Consider the following 21,017-nt stretch of genomic DNA (forward strand, 5'->3'; position numbering starts at 1 on the left):
AAAGTTCAGATTGAAGAGAATCTGCGTGATATTCTTAGTGTTCATTCCAGATGGAAATAGAGTTGGTGATGAAAACAGATTTATTTGACAAAACAATGACTTTTAATACAATGACAATGTTTATATATATATATTACTGATTTATTTTATATTCCCATATAGATTCAAGTATCGAATTTATGAAAGAAAGAGACACAGTGTTCATTTGTTATTTGCGTGGTGACAAATATTACAAACTTCGTTTTATACATATTGATTCGTGATTTATTCGTGTTGGTATTTAGACACACTTATATTTAATTACATGTACTTTTAAGATATTTTGAGAGAGAAAATTTTAGAAGACAAATGTTCGTAATAGCGCGCTTGTAAATAATGTAAATACAATGTTGCTCTTTTTCATTTTTCCTGTATGCATTTTGAAATATCATTCGTTCATAATTTACACATGCTGATACGGGAGTATCAGATAACGAGCGACGGGGTAATATGACCCGACAATTGTTCGTTCAAAAGTTCACATTTAGGATTTGTATATTTTTATAATATTTGCTTTTGATCAATTATTCCGAGTCGTCAATGCGTTTTAATAATTTATTAGTTCATTGTATTTTACGCTATTCAAAATTTACTTGTATTTTACACTTAACTATAATCCTTTCATTTAGAGTAATTATCAAAGATTTATATCCGTCTTTAAGATAAAAGGTTTTGTAACAAAGAATATAGATAATTTGACACTAAGTAATAACTGCCGAAAGCCATTCTTGACAAACTTATGTATGATTTAAATACATGTAACAGTCTTTCGAGAAAAAAGGGGGAATAATTTGTTTACAAATGTACATAGTTATATGCAAATGAATTTTGAGCATAATGTAAAGCAAATAAAGAACTGACCATAACACAAAATTTATTTTTTTACTTGAATTTTATACATATAAAATGGTCATTTGAAAGATAAAATTAGAAGTCAGGAGATTGCGAGAATGCAAGATTTTGCCCTATTAATGCCAGACCCCTGCCATAAAGCACCAAGCTGTATGGGCACCTGGCTTTGCCAAGCACATGTGACAGACCCCCTTTAGTTTTAATTTAGCCTACTACTTCAGTTTCAAGGGAAAGCCCTGGGTTTTTTCTGTTTGACTGTCGACACAATCAGCAAAATTCTGCTTCAACCCCAAAGTGATTATCTGGTTTTCAATGCTTAACAAATTCAGCTTCTATAAGCGTACATATGCATTGGTCTAAAACAAAGTTTAGAACCTAAAATTTTATGGTGCCAATTTCTACTTGTAAAACTAGATATGGCGATTCTTTTCAAATGTCCTGATTTTCAAATGTATCGCAGGACTGGATTTGATTCAAGGTACCCGTTCTGATAAGGCTTGGCTGAGTAATTGTAAATTCATCACTGCCTTGAGCCTTTTTGAAAGTTAGGTACAGGTTTAGTCATAACGTTATGATATCATTTGACAGAACAAGTGTTCTTACTAATCATTTTTTTTTTGATTGTTTCCATGACAATTGGTTTATGGATGTAAAACCCATGATTTAGGAAGACTTTTGTTTGACTGATAAAATAAGATGACTCGTGTTTGCACTGTTTTATCTTAAGTTCACAAATTTTAAATTTTGGATATCATCTAAAAATGTGAATATCTTCAACAATAAAGAAGAATTGGAAGGATACTAATAATAAATCCTCACAACAAAAGCGACACTGCCATGGCCATGTACAGAGACCTTAAGAGTACAAGCTGTAAGTAGTTGCTGATAGCTATTTCAAAGACAATAACAACTAATAGAAATATGCATCTAGGACTAAAATATCAATCAGTACAAGTCTACACCAATGGATTAAGTCATTGAAGAAAACCATGACCTTGTGCTAGTTCATTTCTAATTTGTATGATTTATTCATGATAAACCAAAATTATAGAAATAAAAAAATATTCAAATATTAAATCGGTTTTTTTGTAGCACATGTAAAATTAATTCCAGTCAGACAAAGGGCTCCTGCAAATGAATATGGACCAGGGAATCCCATGAAAAAAAAATCAGTAGTGAAAGTGTTCCGCCGTTCACTACTTCACTGACAAAAATATCAATTCAAAAAGAAAACAAATATCTTTTTTTTAAATGATTACAGGCAGTTGAGATACATTTTGTTGCAAAGTCGCTATCACGAAAAACAAGGATACAAATTCAGTTTACCTTGGGCTGGAAATAGTTCATGTGAATTCAGGTCATTGTTTGGTCATCTATTTAAAGGCGAAATGCATCGTTTCTTTTCAAAAATAACAAGAGAGACATTCTGATTATCATTGAACGATAACAAAAGAGATGTTTTGATGGTCATTAACTTGTTGGTTTTGACTTTTAAGAAAGTGAAGACAATCAGATAAGATGACAATAGTATGTTATGGAATAATATATAAGTCAAATAATATGTTGTTCAGAATCTGGAAAACAGTACCAGCTTTTGAAGTTCATTTTTCAAAGCCCATGTGGTTTTCAGAGAATCAAGGTCAAAAACAAAAGAAGAACATTGTTGACTGGTCCACAAATAAATAACATTTTCATTTAATTTATGTATCATTCTTATTGAACAGTTTACCAAACAAAAAAGAAAATCAGATGATATTTCAATTTTCTGTCAATGCTTGAGGAATAATTGTATGATTTAAATACATTTAACAGTCTTTCAGCAAAAAAGGGGGAATAATTTGTATACAAATGTACATAGTTATATGCAAATGAATTTTGAGCATAATGTAAAGCAAATAAAGAACTGACCATTACACAAAATTATTTTTTTTACTTGAATTTTATACATATAAAATGGTCATTTGAAAGATGAAATTAGAAGTCAGGAGATTGCGAGAATGCAGGATTTTGCCCTATTAATGCCAGACCCCTGCCATAAAGCACCAAGCTGTATGGGCACTTTGCTTTGCCAAGCACATGTGACAGACCCCCTTTAGTTTTAATTTAGCCTACTACTTCAGTTTCAAGGGAAAGCCCTGGGTTTTTTCTGTTTGACTGCCAACACAATCAGCAAAATTCTGCTTCAACCCCAAAGTGATTATCTGGTTTTCAAGGCTTAACAAATTCAGCTTCTATAAGCGTACATATGCATTGGACTAAAACAAAGTTTAGAACCTAAAATTTTATGGTGCCGATTTCTACTTGTAAAACTAGATATGGCGATTCTTTTCAAATGTCCTGATTTTCAAATGTATCGCAGGACTGGATTTGATTTAAGGTACCCGTTCTGATAAGGCTTGGCTGAGTAATTGTAAATTCATCACTGCCTTGAGCCTTTTTGAAAATTAGGTACAGGTTTAGTCATAACATTATGATATCATTTGACAGAACAAGTGTTCTTACTAATCATTTTTTTTTTGAAAACCACAAAGATTGTTTCCATGACATTTGGTATATGGATGTAAAACCCATGATTTAGGAAGACTTTTGTTTGACTGATAAAATAAGATGACTCATGTTCGCAATGTTTTATCTTATAACATTTTAACAGCACTTTTTAGCTCACCTGACGTCCGTCGACGTTAACCTTTACAAAAATCTTTTCCTGAAACTACAGGGCCAAATTTAATGAATCTTGGCCACAATCATCATTGGAGTATGTATACTGGTCAACAAAAGAAACGATACAAGACTTTTTTTCAAATTAAAGATAAAGTTTTCCATTCAATAGACCAATATTGAAGGTAGTAATACTTAATCATTATGGAAATATAAATCCGTTAAATTTTTTTATTTTTTTTCCTTTCGTGACGTTTTTTTCGCGATTTTTAGTCTTTTACAAAATTTACATAAAACGACAATTTAAAAAAAAGAAGTTCCAAATAATGATGCCAACCTCTTATTTAAAGGTAAAGACAGTGTTTGCCATCAAGTTGTTTTTAAAAATCATACAGTTTCTTCGTTTATTTGTTAAGTAAAGTTTGTCCCCACGAGAAATTGTTAAAATGTATACATTATCAGCTGATTTACCATAGACAGTATGTGTAAAGTGATATTCAAAAAGCGGTAACAATCTTAAAACTTATCCGAAAGGTTCCAAATTTACTGGGTGTTGTTTTCATATCTAAAGCATTGATTTGAGACGAAAATAAAAAAAAATATTTTTGCATTTTTTGAGGTTTCAAAAAATACTTTTTTTCCCAACAATTTGAAAAAATTAATATTTCAACTCATTACTTACAACATGAACATTACTTGATTAGCATATTGAATATTTTTAAACAAATTTGAAATTTTATTTAGAACTGAGAAATCATGTGTCGATTTTTTATTCAACTTTCCGCAAAACTAATTTGCACCCTACAATCGTTCACACTGAATTTAGATGCTTTCCGACAAGTTTTGATTTTCATTATCACATGTGAATACATTGCAAATTAAAGCTTTTTAAAATAGAGTATCTAATTTTTTTTATATTTAATACTTTTTGATAAATTTTATTTCAAAGTCGTGCATCGTTTCTTTTGTTGACTAGTATAGTTTAAAAAATGTGTCTGGTGACCCAGCCAACCATACAAGATGGCCGCCATGGCTTAAAATAGAACATAGGGGTAAAATGTAGTTTTTGGCTTATAACTCAAAAACCAAAGCTTTTAGAAAAAAATCTGACATGGGTAAAATTGATATTCAGGTCGAGAACTATTTGCCCTGAAATTTTCAGCAGAATGGGACAACCCTTTGCTAGGTTGCTGCCCCTGAATAGGTAAGTTTAAGGAAATTTTGCTGTTTTTATACCCCACCAACAATAGTAAATAGGCATTATGTTTTCTGGTCTGCTTCCTTTCGTCTGTCCCGCTTCAGGTTTAAGTTTTTGGTCAAGGTAGTTTTATGATGAAGTTGAAGTCCAATCAACTTGAAACTTCGTGTACATGTTCCCTTTGATAACATCATTCTAATTTTAATGCCGAATTAGAGAATTTATGCCAATTTCACGGTCCACTAAACATAGAAAATGATAGTGCGAGTGGGGCATCCGTGTACTGTGGACGCATTCTTGTTGGTCAATAACTTTGGGGTATATAGTTGAAAAATTGTGTCCGGTGAGCCTGCCATCCAACCAAGATGGCTGTCATGTCTAAAAATAGAACATAGGGGTAAAATGCAGTTTTTGGCTTATAACTCAAAACAAAAGCGTATAGAGAAAATCTGACAATGGGTAAAATTGTTTAACAGGTCAAAATCTATCTGCCCTGAAATTTTCAGATGAATTGGACAACCTGTTGCTGGGTTACTGCCCCTGAATTGGTAATTTTAAAGAAATTTTGCTGTTTTTATATGCCCGGAATGGGACATATTATGGTATTCAGTTGTCTGTCCGTCTATCTGTCCGTCTGTCTGTCCGTCGTCCACACTTCGGACAATAACTCAAAAACACTTTCACCAATTTCCATGAAACTTAAGTGAATTGTTTATATCTATTGATGTAAGCTCCCTTTCTGTTTTTTTTAATTTCAGATTTTAAGTTTTGGATTTATGGGGCTTTATTCATAAAAAAATTTGTAAGGGTTCCGTAGAACCCAGTGTCTCGCCTATTTTTGCTGTAAATCGCAGGCTCAACAACAATGAGGAAAAAAATCAATAAAAATATTCCTCTTGTTACTATTTTATGATTGTAAGAAAATCTAAGTCCATTTAAAAGTAAGTTACAGAAAAAACGGAGTAATCTTTTTACAAACTTTACTTCTGGATACAATCTTATGATCATAAATAAGCTTCTGTCCAAGTTTGGTACAAATCCAGGATAGTTTAAAAAAGTTATTAAAATTTTAAAAACTTAAACCACAGAGTGAATGTAATGGTTCCCCGCAGAAAAACTAAGTCCATTTAAAAGTAAAATATGGAAAAAATGGATTTATTTATTTACAAAATTTACTTCTGGATATTATCTTATGATCATAAACGAGCTTCTGTCTAAGTTTGGTACAAACCCAGGATAGCTTGAAAAGTTATTAAAATTCTAAAAACTTTAACCACAGAGTGAATGTTTGTTTCCCCAAAGAAAAAAAACTAAGTCCATTTATAGTAAAATACGGAAAAAAATGGAATTTTATTTTTACAAAATTTACTTCTGGATACTATCTTATGATCATAAACAAGCTTCTGTCAAAGTTTGGTAGAAATCCAGTATAGTTTAAGAAAGTTATTAAAATTTCAAAAACTTTAACCACAGAGTGAATATTTGTTGACGCCGACGACGACGCCGACGGAATGTAGGATCGCTTAGTCTCGCTTTTTCGACTAAAGTCGAAGGCTCGACAAAAAGGGGGATTTTTAACACTTCGGACAATAACTTTAAAAGGCTTTCACCAATGTCCATGAAACTTTGGTGAATTGTTTATATCTATTGATGTAAGCTCCCTTTCAATTTTTATTAATTTCAGATTTTAAGTACACCAGCAATTTTTTTGTTCTCCATTGAGTGACCCTCACAATTGATGTGAATCATACTTTTTTTTATGATGCATGAAACATAAGTAAGACAAGTCTTAAGGATAATGGAAGCCACTCCTAACCAAACTGGAAAACCATATATTGGATCAGGGCGCAAATTGAACTTCAACTTTGTTTTATGGTACTTAGCATTGTGTATAAGTTTAAAAACATTTGGTTGAGGCAAACCTAACTTGGAGAACAGAAACCGATTTCTGCAAATTATCAGGAAAAACGGGTTAATTATTACTCTTACCAAAATTTTAACTTGGTTTTATAAGCATAAACTTTTTGATTATTAAACATATATATATATATATATATATAGCATGGGTTCGAATCCCGGCGAGGGAAGAACCAAAAATTTGCGAAAGCAAATTTACAGATCTAACATTGTTGGGTTGATGTTTAGACGAGTTGTATATATATATATATATATATATATATATAAGTACGTCTGAGTCAGTGACAACCCTACAACAGATGTATCCATCGGATCGCCATCAATGATGGTGATACATGGCTGTGTACATAATGTATATACAACTCGTCTAAACATCAACCCAACAATGTTAGATCTGTAAATTTGCTTTCGCAAATTTTTGGTTCTTCCCTCGCCGGGATTCGAACCCATGCTACTGTGATATCGTGACACCAAATCGCCTGCACTGCAGCCGTCCCGCTAGACCACACGACCACCTGGGCTCTCAAAAAAAGAGCTTTCGGTGGCCATATGTTACCTTTCCACGTCAGTTTTAATCTAGCGGCGTACTACAGTACATGATATATTAGGCATGAAGATGTTATTGTTACAGATCAGCTAAATTATCTATAGTAAAGGATCCTACAAATTAATGTAAGATACAGTCACAGAAAATAATTATATTCATAAGTACGTCTGAGTCAGTGACAACCCTACAACAGATGTATCCATCGGATCGCCATCAATGATGGTGATACATGGCTGTGTACATAATGTATATACAACTCGTCTAAACATCAACCCAACAATGTTAGATCTGTAAATTTGCTTTCGCAAATTTTTGGTTCTTCCCTCGCCGGGATTCGAACCCATGCTACTGTGATATCGTGACACCAAATCGCCTGCACTGCAGCCGTCCCGCTAGACCACACGACCACCTGGGCTCTCAAAAAAAGAGCTTTCGGTGGCCATATGTTACCTTTCCACGTCAGTTTTAATCTAGCGGCGTACTACAGTACATGATATATTAGGCATGAAGATGTTATTGTTACAGATCAGCTAAATTATCTATAGTAAAGGATCCTACAAATTAATGTAAGATACAGTCACAGAAAATAATTATATTCATAAGTACGTCTGAGTCAGTGACAACCCTACAACAGATGTATCCATCGGATCGCCATCAATGATGGTGATACATGGCTGTGTACATAATGTATATACAACTCGTCTAAACATCAACCCAACAATGTTAGATCTGTAAATTTGCTTTCGCAAATTTTTGGTTCTTCCCTCGCCGGGATTCGAACCCATGCTACTGTGATATCGTGACACCAAATCGCCTGCACTGCAGCCGTCCCGCTAGACCACACGACCACCTGGGCTCTCAAAAAAAGAGCTTTCGGTGGCCATATGTTACCTTTCCACGTCAGTTTTAATCTAGCGGCGTACTACAGTACATGATATATTAGGCATGAAGATGTTATTGTTACAGATCAGCTAAATTATCTATAGTAAAGGATCCTACAAATTAATGTAAGATACAGTCACAGAAAATAATTATATTCATAAGTACGTCTGAGTCAGTGACAACCCTACAACAGATGTATCCATCGGATCGCTACATTATGTACACAGCCATGTATCACCATCATTGATGGCGATCCGATGGATACATCTGTTGTAGGGTTGTCACTGACTCAGACGTACTTATGAATATAATTATTTTCTGTGACTGTATCTTACATTAATTTGTAGGATCCTTTACTATAGATAATTTAGCTGATCTGTAACAATAACATCTTCATGCCTAATATATCATGTACTGTAGTACGCCGCTAGATTAAAACTGACGTGGAAAGGTAACATATGGCCACCGAAAGCTCTTTTTTTGAGAGCCCAGGTGGTCGTGTGGTCTAGCGGGACGGCTGCAGTGCAGGCGATTTGGTGTCACGATATCACAGTAGCATGGGTTCGAATCCCGGCGAGGGAAGAACCAAAAATTTGCGAAAGCAAATTTACAGATCTAACATTGTTGGGTTGATGTTTAGACGAGTTGTATATACATTATGTACACAGCCATGTATCACCATCATTGATGGCGATCCGATGGATACATCTGTTGTAGGGTTGTCACTGACTCAGACGTACTTATGAATATAATTATTTTCTGTGACTGTATCTTACATTAATTTGTGGGATCCTTTACTATAGATAATTTAGCTGATCTGTAACAATAACATCTTCATGCCTAATATATCATGTACTGTAGTACGCCGCTAGATTAAAACTGACGTGGAAAGGTAACATATGGCCACCGAAAGCTCTTTTTTTGAGAGCCCAGGTGGTCGTGTGGTCTAGCGGGACGGCTGCAGTGCAGGCGATTTGGTGTCACGATATCACAGTAGCATGGGTTCGAATCCCGGCGAGGGAAGAACCAAAAATTTGCGAAAACAAATTTACAGATCTAACATTGTTGGGTTGATGTTTAGACGAGTTGTATATACATTATGTACACAGCCATGTATCACCATCATTGATGGCGATCCGATGGATACATCTGTTGTAGGGTTGTCACTGACTCAGACGTACTTATGAATATAATTATTTTCTGTGACTGTATCTTACATTAATTTGTAGGATCCTTTACTATAGATAATTTAGCTGATCTGTAACAATAACATCTTCATGCCTAATATATCATGTACTGTAGTACGCCGCTAGATTAAAACTGACGTGGAAAGGTAACATATGGCCACCGAAAGCTCTTTTTTTGAGAGCCCAGGTGGTCGTGTGGTCTAGCGGGACGGCTGCAGTGCAGGCGATTTGGTGTCACGATATCACAGTAGCATGGGTTCGAATCCCGGCGAGGGAAGAACCAAAAATTTGCGAAAGCAAATTTACAGATCTAACATTGTTGGGTTGATGTTTAGACGAGTTGTATATATATATATATATATATATATAAATATTTGTATTTTTTTGTATTATATTGTATAAATTTTTTGTATTATATTAAACTGAATAATTCAGTCCCTCCCTGTAATTGATCTCTCCTACTTGCAAGGGCCTGAATTCCTAACACGATTAAAACTCTTCACAAATCCTAGATTTTGATTGGTGCCCTTTAGAAGAGGTGACCAATCAGCAATCAGCTCAATTTTATCGAGATGGGTAAATCCTGAGCTAATTCTAATGGAATGGTTGATGGAAGATTTTTAATTGTCTATGCATTCAGGTGTTAATGTAGTGATTGTAGATCAGCCGAATATAACAACTGAATTATGACGGGTTAGTATTATATTGTTAATATTTTATTACTCTTACCAAAATTTCAACTTCATCTGATAAGCATGGTATTAAACTTTTTAATTATAAGATATATATATATATATTTTTTGTACTATATATTATTGTATATATTTTTTTTGTATTATATTAAACTGAATAATTCAGTCCCTCCCCGTAATTGATCTCTCCTACTTGCAAGGGTCTGCATTCCTAACACAATAAAACCTCTTCACAAATCCTAGATTTTGATTGGTGCCCTTTAGATGAGGTGACCAATCAGCAATCAGCTCAATTTTATCGAGATGGATGAATCCTGAGCTAATTGAAGATCGAATGATTGTTTGAAGATTTTTCATTGTTTTATGCATTCAGGCATTAATGTAGTGATCGTAGATCAGCGGAATCTAACAACTGAATTTTTCAGGTTAGTATTATATTGTTTATTTTTTATTACTCTTACCAAAATTTCAACTTCATCTGATAAGCATGGTATTAAACTTTTTAATTATAAGATATATATATATATATATTATTGTATATATTTTTTTTGTATTATATTAAACTGAGTAATTCAGTCCCTCCCCGTAATTGATCTCTCCTACTTGCAAGGGTCTGCATTCCTAACACAATAAAACCTCTTCACAAATCCTAGATATTGATTGGTGCCCTTTAGATGAGGTGACCAATCAGCAATCAGCTCAATTTTATTGAGATGGGTGAATCTTGAGCTAATTCTAATCGAATGATTGATTGAAGATTTTTCATTGTTTTATGCATTCAGGCATTAATGTAGTGATCGTAGATCAGCGGAATCTAACAACTGAATTTTTCAGGTTAGTATTATATTGTTAATATTTTATTACTCTTAACAAAATTTCAACTTCATCTGATAAGCATGGTATTAAACTTTTTAATTATAAGATATATATATATATTTTTGTACTATATTGTATAATTTTTTTTGTATTATATTAAACTGAATAATTCAGTCCCTCCCGGTAATTGATCTCTCCTACTTGCAAGGGTCTGCATTCCTAACACGATAAAACCTCTTCACAAATCCTAGATTTTGATTGGTGCCCTTTAGAAGAGGTGACCAATCAGTAATCAGCTCAATTTTATCGAGATGGGTGAATCTTGAGCTAATTCTAATCGAATGATTGATTGAAGATTTTTCATTGTTTTATGCATTCAGGCATTAATGTAGTGATCGTAGATCAACGGAGTCTAACAACTGAATTTTTCAGGTTAGTATTATATTGTTTATTTTTTAAACTATTTATATTTTTCTTTTTACCTGCAACTGTTGTACAGATAGCAGGTATATGAATACTAGTACATGTTTACTTAAATTGTACCGTACCAATAATGTCCTGTTTTATACTTCTATGTTTTACAAAAATTTCAAGTTCACAAGTTGCCTTGGTAGTCCCCTTTTTTGCCTTTTGATTGCATAACAAAATTAAGACTAGCAGTTGAAATTTTAAAAAGAATGTGAAAGGGTCAAAGTGAAAAATGCTTGCTAAAAATAATTTTGGTACATTTTCAGTAATTCTAAAACATTAAAATTTCTTGAACATGAATATTTCTTTCTTTAATTCTTTGACAATTACACCCTTTTTTTACCGTATAAAAAGATTTGATCAGCGATCAGCGTGTGGTTCGTGATGATTTTGACATTGTTGGCTGAGTTTAAGGGTCATAATTTGATCAGCTCCCTGGATGTATTGAAATGTGCTAGCAGGTGTTGGAGAAATTGGCAATTTTGTCAAAAATAGGATTTTTCATTTATCAAAAAAGAAAATTTATTTGATAATTATTAGAGAAACAGATTTATACAAAGTTATTTGTGGATTGTCAGATTTATCCAATCTCAATAGTTAAATTACCAATTTTAAAGTCCTTGTCAAGGCTCTACCAAAACAAAATTGAAAGTGGCGATTAAACCAAAAATAAATCAATGAATCATACATTATAGAATGTAAAATAAAAAAGTATTTCTAAAAATTGCTTTAATGAATTTTTAATTTGCCGACTTATATTTCTTTCAAATTAAAACTTAATTTTTACCCATATATATGCGGGAACAAAATTAATATTGACTATCAATTAAGTAATACTTTGTGAAAATATTCCACATCTTGTGTGAATTTTGGATTTTTGATAACAAATTGTTGCTCATTTCTGTATATTGTTTTGTTTATTTTTTCCACTGTTTGTAATTAAAATATTTCTGAAAATTTTCATTTTAAAATGTAATATGTAATGATGAAATATATCAAATAAAAGATTATTTTTTTTTGAAAATTTCTGTCTATTGAACATTTTATCCTAATGATTATTAATTATCTCTGGTTTTGGAAACAAGAGGGAAATTCTTGGATGCAATCTCATCGAAGGGTGTAAGGCGCCAACCCCTGCGATGAAACTAGAAGCCTCCTCTCGTTTCTAAAACTGTAGATAATCTATAATTGTTAGGAATGAAAAATTAAATAGACAGAACTTTTCAAAAATATCATAATTATTGTGTTCATAGCTTTTTCCAAAGCAATGTTAATGACACATGATATTGTCTCATTCCCAAATCTATTTCACGGAGAGATAAAAATTCTGAGTAAGCTGTTACATAAAATGATTAGCAAAATTCAAAGATTTATGAAAATAGCAATATGAAAGAAATACATTGCATTTTATATAATGATAATATATTAGTAGATATGTTATACTTTGTATTAAAGAAATAATTTTGTCACTGTTTTTATTTGTTATTATCATGATTGCAATCTGTTTCATATACAATCTTTAATAGTACAGGTAACCCAGTTTTTGGACCTTGTTTATTTGCTACAGATTGATGAAAAGGAATTAAAACCCTCAATGGTACTGACTTGACACACAAAATATGGTGCAGAAATCTTACAAAATCTTAATTTCTTAATCTAAAAATATCAATATGTCATTGTTAAGGAATATGTGGGATAAAAACAATACTAGTTGATCTATAAGAGTGAACTAAGTCTTTACACCAATTCCATGTAATGGTCTGCTTGGCAGCACAGTGGGTGAATTTCTGTTCTTAGTTTACAGGCACATTGATAAAAGGAGATGCGATAAAAAATCTGAACTAACTATCCCCTCAGTCATGTAAAAAAAAGACTATCCCCCTCAGTCATGGTCTATTGACTTTCAAACTTTTACAAAGTTGACCTGTTGAAGTTTGTTTTTTAGGCCCCTTTTTTGGAAGTATTATGGTTTTATTCTGTCCGTCGTCAAAATGAGCTAAAAAAGAACAATTTGCATGAAACTTTGGTGAATTGTTACATATATTTTTACTTGAGCTCCCATTTTTTGGTGAGCCTTTGACTTTTGTTGCAGAGAGCTCAACATAGGTAAAGTGATCCAGCGGTGATGGTGTTATCTAACTTCTTAAAGCTTTATATTGTAGAAGGTCAAAGACCTGGATGCTTCATACTTTGTTTATAGATGCCTCATGTTACAAAGTTTCCGTCACTTACATGTCCAATGTCCTTGGCCTTATTTTTTATGGTTCAGTGACTAGTTGAAAAAAGTTTTTTGGTAATCTTAAACTATATTTAGTAAGTGGGTATCTTGCAAGGTCCTCGTGCCCATCGGACAGTTTTTACTTGACTTCGACCTCACTTCATGGATCAGTGAACAAGGTCAAGTTCATAACTCAGATACTATAGGCAATAGGTCTATAGATATAGGAAGATGTGGTGTGAGTGCCAATGAGACAACTCTCCATCCAAATAACAATTTAAAAATTAAACCATTATAGGTTAAAGTACGGCCTTCAACACGGAGCCTTGGCTCACACCGAACAACAAGCTATAAAGGGCCCCAAAATTACTAGTGTAAAACCATTCAAACGGGAAAACCAACGGTCTAATCTATATAAACAAAACGAGAAATGAGAAACACGTATATATTACATAAACAAACAACAACTACTGTACATCAGATTCCTGACTTAGGACAGGTGCAAACATTTGCAGCGGGATTAAACGTTTTAATGGATCCAAACCTTCTCCCTTTTTCCTGAAACAATAGCATAACATCACAACATAGAAAAACATACGATAAAATATCAATTGGCAGACTTAACTCAATCAAAAAATTTGGTGTATGGAAGGACTAAGGTGTACATGTCCATCTGCCTGGTTCCATCTGACCTTGACCTCATTTTCTTTCTATAGTGGTTGTAGTAAAGTTTCTGTTTTTTGGTCTGTATGCAATAGATCTACAATATTTGTTGTATGGAATGATAATAAGGTGTACATGTCTAGCTGGCAGATGTCTTCTGACCTTGACCTCATGTTCAATGGTCAAAGTTCAGTTTTTTGAGTTTTGGTCTTTTTTTCTAACATTATATACAAAAGGTCACATATATTTGCCAAATTTTAGTGTGGAAATATTTCATTATCTATATTTCGGTTGCGCAGGTTTTATTTGACCTTGACCTCATTTTTACAGTTCATTGCTACGTGTTAAGTTTGTGTTTTGGTCTGTTTTTCTTAAGCTACAAGCAATAAGTCAACTATATTTGTTTTATTGCAGAATTGTTAGCTGTACATCTCGCCTGGCATGATTCATCTGACCTTGACCTCATTTTCATGTTTCATTGGTCAATGTTTAGTTTACTTGGTTAAGGTTAAGTTTATATGTGACAGCAGTCTGCACGGTTAGCCACTAGTTCAATGCCCATTAAAGCTTTATATATTTAATAAAATTGAGAAAGGAAAATGGTGAATATGTCGAAGCAACAACCACCCGACCATAGAGCAGACAACAGCCGAAGGCAACCAATGGGTCTTCAATGTAGCGAGAATTCCCGCACCCGTAGGTGTCCTTCAGCTGGCCCCTAAAAATATGCATAATAGTACAGTGATAATGGACGTCATACTAAACTCCGAATTATACACAAGAAACTAAAATTTAAAAGCATACAAGACCAACAAAAGCCAGAGGCTCCTGACTTGGGACAGGCGCAAAATTGCGTGGGGTAAACATGTTTATGAGATCTCAACCCTTCCCTATACCTCTAGCCAATGTAGAAAAGTAAAAGAATAACAATACGCACATTAAAATTCAGTTCAAGAGAAGTCCGAGTCAGATGTCAAAAGAAAGACTATCAACATATAAATAATAATTAGTAAAGTAGGTGAGACATTTCAGTGTGCACTCTTGTTATAAATTTTAGATATTACATTTCTGAGTCAGTTTTCAAACAATAACTCATAAATACTAATAGCAGTTTTTAAATATATTGACGTGAACTACCTTTAGTTTTTATACGACTGCAAAATTTGAAAAAAATTTCGTCGTATATTGCTATCACGTTGGCGTCGTCGTCGTCGTCCTCCGAATACTTTTAGTTAAAGTGAAGAGAAATCTATGAAATTTTAACACACGGTTTATGACCACCAAAGGAAGGTTGTGATTGATTTTGGGAATTTTGGTCCCAACATTTTAGGAATTGGGGGCCAAAAAGGGCCCAAATAAGCATTTTCTTGGTTTTCGCACTATAACTTTAGTTTAAGTCAATAGAAATCTATGAAATTTTGACACAAGGTTTATGACCACAAAAGAAAGGTTGAGGTTGACTTTTTTTTCCAACAGTTAAGGAATTGGGGGCCAAAACAGGGCCCAAATAGGCATTATTCTTGGTTTTCGCATAATAACTTTAGTTTAAGGAAATAGAAATCAATGAAATTTTAACACAATGTTAATGACCACAAAAGGAATTTTGGTATTGATTTTGGGAGTTTAGGTCCCAACAGTTTGGGAATTAGGATGCCAAAAAGGGACCCAAATAAGCATTTTTCTTGGTTTTCGCACCATGACTTTAGTGTACTAAAGTAAATAGAAATCTATGAAATTTAAACACAAGGTTTATGACCATAAAAGGAAGGTTGGTATTGATTTTGGGAGTTTAGTCCAAACGGTTTAGGAAAAAAGGGCCCAAAGGGTCCAAAATTAAACTTTGTTTGATTTCATCAAAAATTGAATAATTGGGGTTATTTGATATGCCGAATCTAACTGTAGGTTCTTAATTTTTGGTCCCGTTTTCAAATTGGTCTACATTTAGGTCCAAAGGGTCCAAAATTAAACTTAAGTTTAATTTTAACAAAAATTGAATCCTTGGGGTTCTTTGATATGCTAAATCTAAAAATGTACCTAGATTATTTATTATTGGCCCAGTTTTCAAGTTGGTCCAAATCGGGGTCCAAAATTAAACTTTGTTTGATTTCATCAAAAATTGAATAATTGGGGTTCTTTGATATGCCAAATCTAACTGTGTATGTAGATTCTTAATTTTTGGTCCCGTTTTAAAATTGGTCTACATAAAAGTCCAAAGGGTCCAAAATCAAACTAAGTTTGATTTTAACAAAAATTGAATTTTGGCCCTCTTTGATATGCTGAATCTAAACATATACTTAGATTTTTGATTATAGATATAGGAAGATGTGGTGTGAGTGCCAATGAGACAACTCTCCATCCAAACAACAATTCAAAAATTAAACCATTATAGGTTAAAGTACGGCCTTCAACACGGAGCCTTGGCTCACACCGAACAACAAGCTATAAAGGGCCCCAAAATAACTAGTGTAAAACCATTCAAACGGGAAAACCAACGGTCTAATCTATATAAACAAAACGAGAAACGAGAAACACGTATATATTACATAAACAAACGACAACTAATGTACATCAGATTCCTGACTTAGGACAGGTGCAAACATTTACAGCGGGATTAAACGTTTTAATGGGCCCAGTTTTCAAGTTGGTCCAAATCAGGATCCAAAATTATTATATTAAGTATTGTGCAATACACTGTAGTAAGAAATTTTCAATTGCACAGTGTTCTGCAATAGCAAGAAATCTTCAATTGCACAGTATTGTGCAATAGCAAATATTTTCAATTGCACAGTATTGCACAATAGCAAGAAATATCTAATTGCAGAATATTGTGCAATAGCAAGAAATTTCAATTGGATTTCAATTGGGGTTATCTTTCTTTGTCCAGAATAGTAGTTGAATCAACTTATACAATGTATATCCACTTTTACTTCCAACTGATAGATTAAAACAATCTTTACCATTCAGTGATAACAAGCACTTTTTTTACATTTTAATATTTTATGATGTATTTAAATGAGTAGTTATTGTTGCAAACTTCATTAGAAATTTGAATTGAGATCAGTTTTGAAATAAGGGAAAGGGGGATGTGAACAAAAAATGGGGGGGGGTCAATTTTTTTCATTTCAGATTTCATAAATAAAAAGAAAATTTCTTCAAACATTTTTTTGAGAGGATTAATATTCAACAGCATAGTGAATTGCTCAAAGGCAAAATAATTTTGTTTAAGTTCATAAGACCACATTCATTCTGTGTCAGAAACCTATGCTGTGTCAAGTATTTAATCACAATCCAAATTTAGAGCTGAATTCAGCTTGAATGTTGTGTCCATATTTGCCCCAACCGTTCAGGGTTCAACTTCTACGGTCGTATAAAGCTGCGCCCTGCGGAGCATCTGGTTGCATAAAGGATGTTTTACTCTTGTTAAAATTGGTTGCAATTGAAATCACAAATGGCACCTTAGTATTGCAGCTTTTTGATAGAGTTCGGTTTCGGTGGAAGGGTTGAGCGCAATAAAAAATGTTATAAAACATAACTAGTCTACAATAGCACATAATAAGTGAACAAGTGACAACATGAAAATCGTAACATGTGACTAAATATTCCTTAAATGTTAAAGGGTGTCATTTTATGAAAAAAATAAGGAAATCAATATGATTATCTTGTGAATATTCTAAACAATAAAAAGGTTCAAAACAACATCTGATAAACAAATTTAATAATACTTTTAGATATTTGGGTGATATTTTGGCTCTCAATAATGACGACTTCAGTATGTATATTAATGAAATTTATCCTGCTGAACTTACTTTAAATAAAGCTAATACTAATAATGACCACTGCCCTATCTATATCACTAACGGAAAGCTGAATACTAAAATTTATGATAAAAGGGATGATTTTTCATTTCCTATCGTTAATTATCCGTTTTTAGATGGTGACGTTCCCTTGTCACCATCTTACGGTGTTTATATATCTCAACTTGTACGATTCGCTCGTGTTTGTAACAATGTTTTAGATTTTAACGAGAGAAATTTATGTATTACTGAAAAATTATTACACCAGGGTTTTCGATATCACAAACTAGTCAAAACTTTTACTAAATTTTATCATCGGTATAAAGACATCATTCGTAAATATAGCTCAACATGCAGACTTTTTATACGTTCAGGTATTTCACATCCATTTTTTTATGGAAATATTCTTTATAAAGCACAAAGGTGTCAGTATTCACCTCAGAAACTTACAAAACCTTTAAATAGACTGATTAAGAAGGGATATAATTACGATACTGTTGTCAAGTCATTAAAGATTGCATATTTTGGCGTTAATATTGAGTTACTGATAAGGTCTTTGCGTCGGAACTAAAGACATTTATTCTAAAAACAGTTGTTGGCATGACACGGGTTATGTTCTTCTCATATATGTTATGATGGTATGATACTAAACCCCTAACGGGAAGGATTGTGCCTGATGTTCATATGATGAAATCATAATCTTTCAGTCAGTTTAATTGAAGTCTGGAGCTGGCATGTCAGTTAACTGCTAGTAGTCTGTTGTTATTTATGTATTATTGTCATTTTGTTTATTTTCTTTGGTTACATCTTCTGACAGCAGACTCGGACTTCTCTTGAACTTTTTTTTGATGTGCGTATTGTTATGCGTTTATTTTTCTACATTGGTTAGAGGTATAGGGGCGAGGGTTGGGATCTCACAAACATGTTTAACCCCGCCGCATTTTTGCGCCTGTCCCAAGTCAGGAGCCTCTGGCCTTTGTTAGTCTTGTGTTATTTTTATATTAGTTTCTTGTGTACAATTCGGAAATTAGTATGGCGTTCATTATCACTGAACTAGTATATATTTGTTTAGGGGCCAGCTGAAGGACACCTCCGGGTGCGGGAATTTCTCGCTACATTGAAGACCTGTTGGTGACCTTCTGCTGTTGTTTTTTATTTGGTCGGGTTGTTGTCTCTTTGACACATTCCCCATTTCCATTCTCAATTTTATCAATCGTTAAAGTATACCAAATAAAACAAATGGATAGGTATTAAATCACCCTGCTTTTCACCATCATGCATAACAAAAAAAACCATAATCATACAAATGAAAACTCAGACTAGATAATACATTTGTATATAAATGAAAACTTGGACTGTGTAATAATCATTGTCCACCATATTAAGCACCATTTGAACAACTTTTGCATACATCTTTGTATAATTTAGTATGGATTCCTTACCGTGTTCAACAGAATCTAACTATGAGCAATATACCCCAAGAAAATTACCTTCTTTCAAACTACTATAAAATTTGGAAATCGGCCATAGAATTACTAAAACCCATAATCATATATCACTTTCCTTATATTGCATTGAAGACTTCTATGTTAAATGCCAATGTTAATGACATTTGTTTTTTATGCTAAATATTGAAAAGCTGAACTAGGTTTTATCATCAGTGTCTTCTTCACTGTAATCATTGTCCTCATCATCAGAAAAATCCTCATTTTCATTCTCAGAAGAGGCCTCCTCATCATCAATGAAATCCTCATCCTCATCATCAATGTAATCCTCATCTCCATCATCAATGAAATATTTATCTTCATCATCAATGAATTCCTTACTTTCATCACCTACTTCCTCATTTAGATCATAACTTTCAGTAGAGTCACTTTTATCTTCTTGCTGCTCCTCATTGTCATTGTAGTCTTGTTTGCCATTGTTATACGCCCGTCGTCTTTCAAACAACGGGCATATTATGCACTAAAGCGCAGCCCTTTTTATTTGAGACTACCATCATGTTTGTGTCCAAATGCATTATTGAAATTGTGGATTTTTAACTATTTGAGACGGGCACAAATCAGTGGCGGATCCAGGAATTTTCATAAGATGGGGCCCACTGACTGACCTAAGAGGGGGCCCGCTCCAGTCACGCTTCAGTGATTCCCTATATAAGCAACCAAAATTTTTCCCAAAAAAGCCCCCCCCCCCCTAAATCCGCCTCTGCAAATAAGCATTTTTCTTGGTTTTCGCACAATAACTTACGTATAAGTATATAGAAATCTATGAAATTTAAACACAAGATTATTGACCACAAAGGGAAGGTTGGGAATTGATTTTGGGAATTTCTGTTTCATGAGGGTATACATAAGACTTTGTTTTATTTCATAAACTGGATCTAACTGTGTATTTATATTTTTGATATTGGGTCCGTTTATTAAATTGGTCCGAATTGATGGTATGGTGCTGTTGTCTTCATCTATAGTCACTTGTTCAAATGCCATAACTTTGTATTTTGTATGAGTCGTTTGTATAACATTTTAACACAAGGATTATTATCACTAATGGCGTGTTGAATTCAGTGGTTTTTGTCCCAACAATTCAGTGAGTTATATTAATTCATTTAATTTTGTTTCCGCCCTCTGTCGTTAATTTGCCTTATCCAAAATTATTGAAATTCACACACAATGTTAATAATCACACAAAGTTAGGCCGAGTTAGAATTTGGGCAGTAATTTTTTGGACAATTATGCCCCTTTATAACTTGGAAAATTGAAAATTCTACGCGGGGCATTCGTGTTTTCAGACTTTTTTTATACAGGTTTTATGTTTTATTAGTAAAAACATTAGTAAGAGCCGAATGCACTTTGATGGTGTGGGAATAATCTATAAACAGTGAATGTAAAATGTCATAGAGAGAGATAAAGGTATTACTGTCCAGCGATGGCGAAAACTATTTCTATAGAGCTTTATATTTTCGGTATTAAGATAGAATACCTGAATGCTTCATACTTTATTTGTAATAGCCTTATGTTTCGAAGTTTCCGTCTGTCATCTGTTCTTTGGTCTTGACCTATTATAAATGGTACAGCGAAATATTAAAA

The sequence above is a fragment of the Mytilus trossulus genome, chromosome 12 (genome assembly GCF_036588685.1).
Source record: "Mytilus trossulus isolate FHL-02 chromosome 12, PNRI_Mtr1.1.1.hap1, whole genome shotgun sequence".
NCBI lineage: Eukaryota > Metazoa > Mollusca > Bivalvia > Mytilida > Mytilidae > Mytilus > Mytilus trossulus.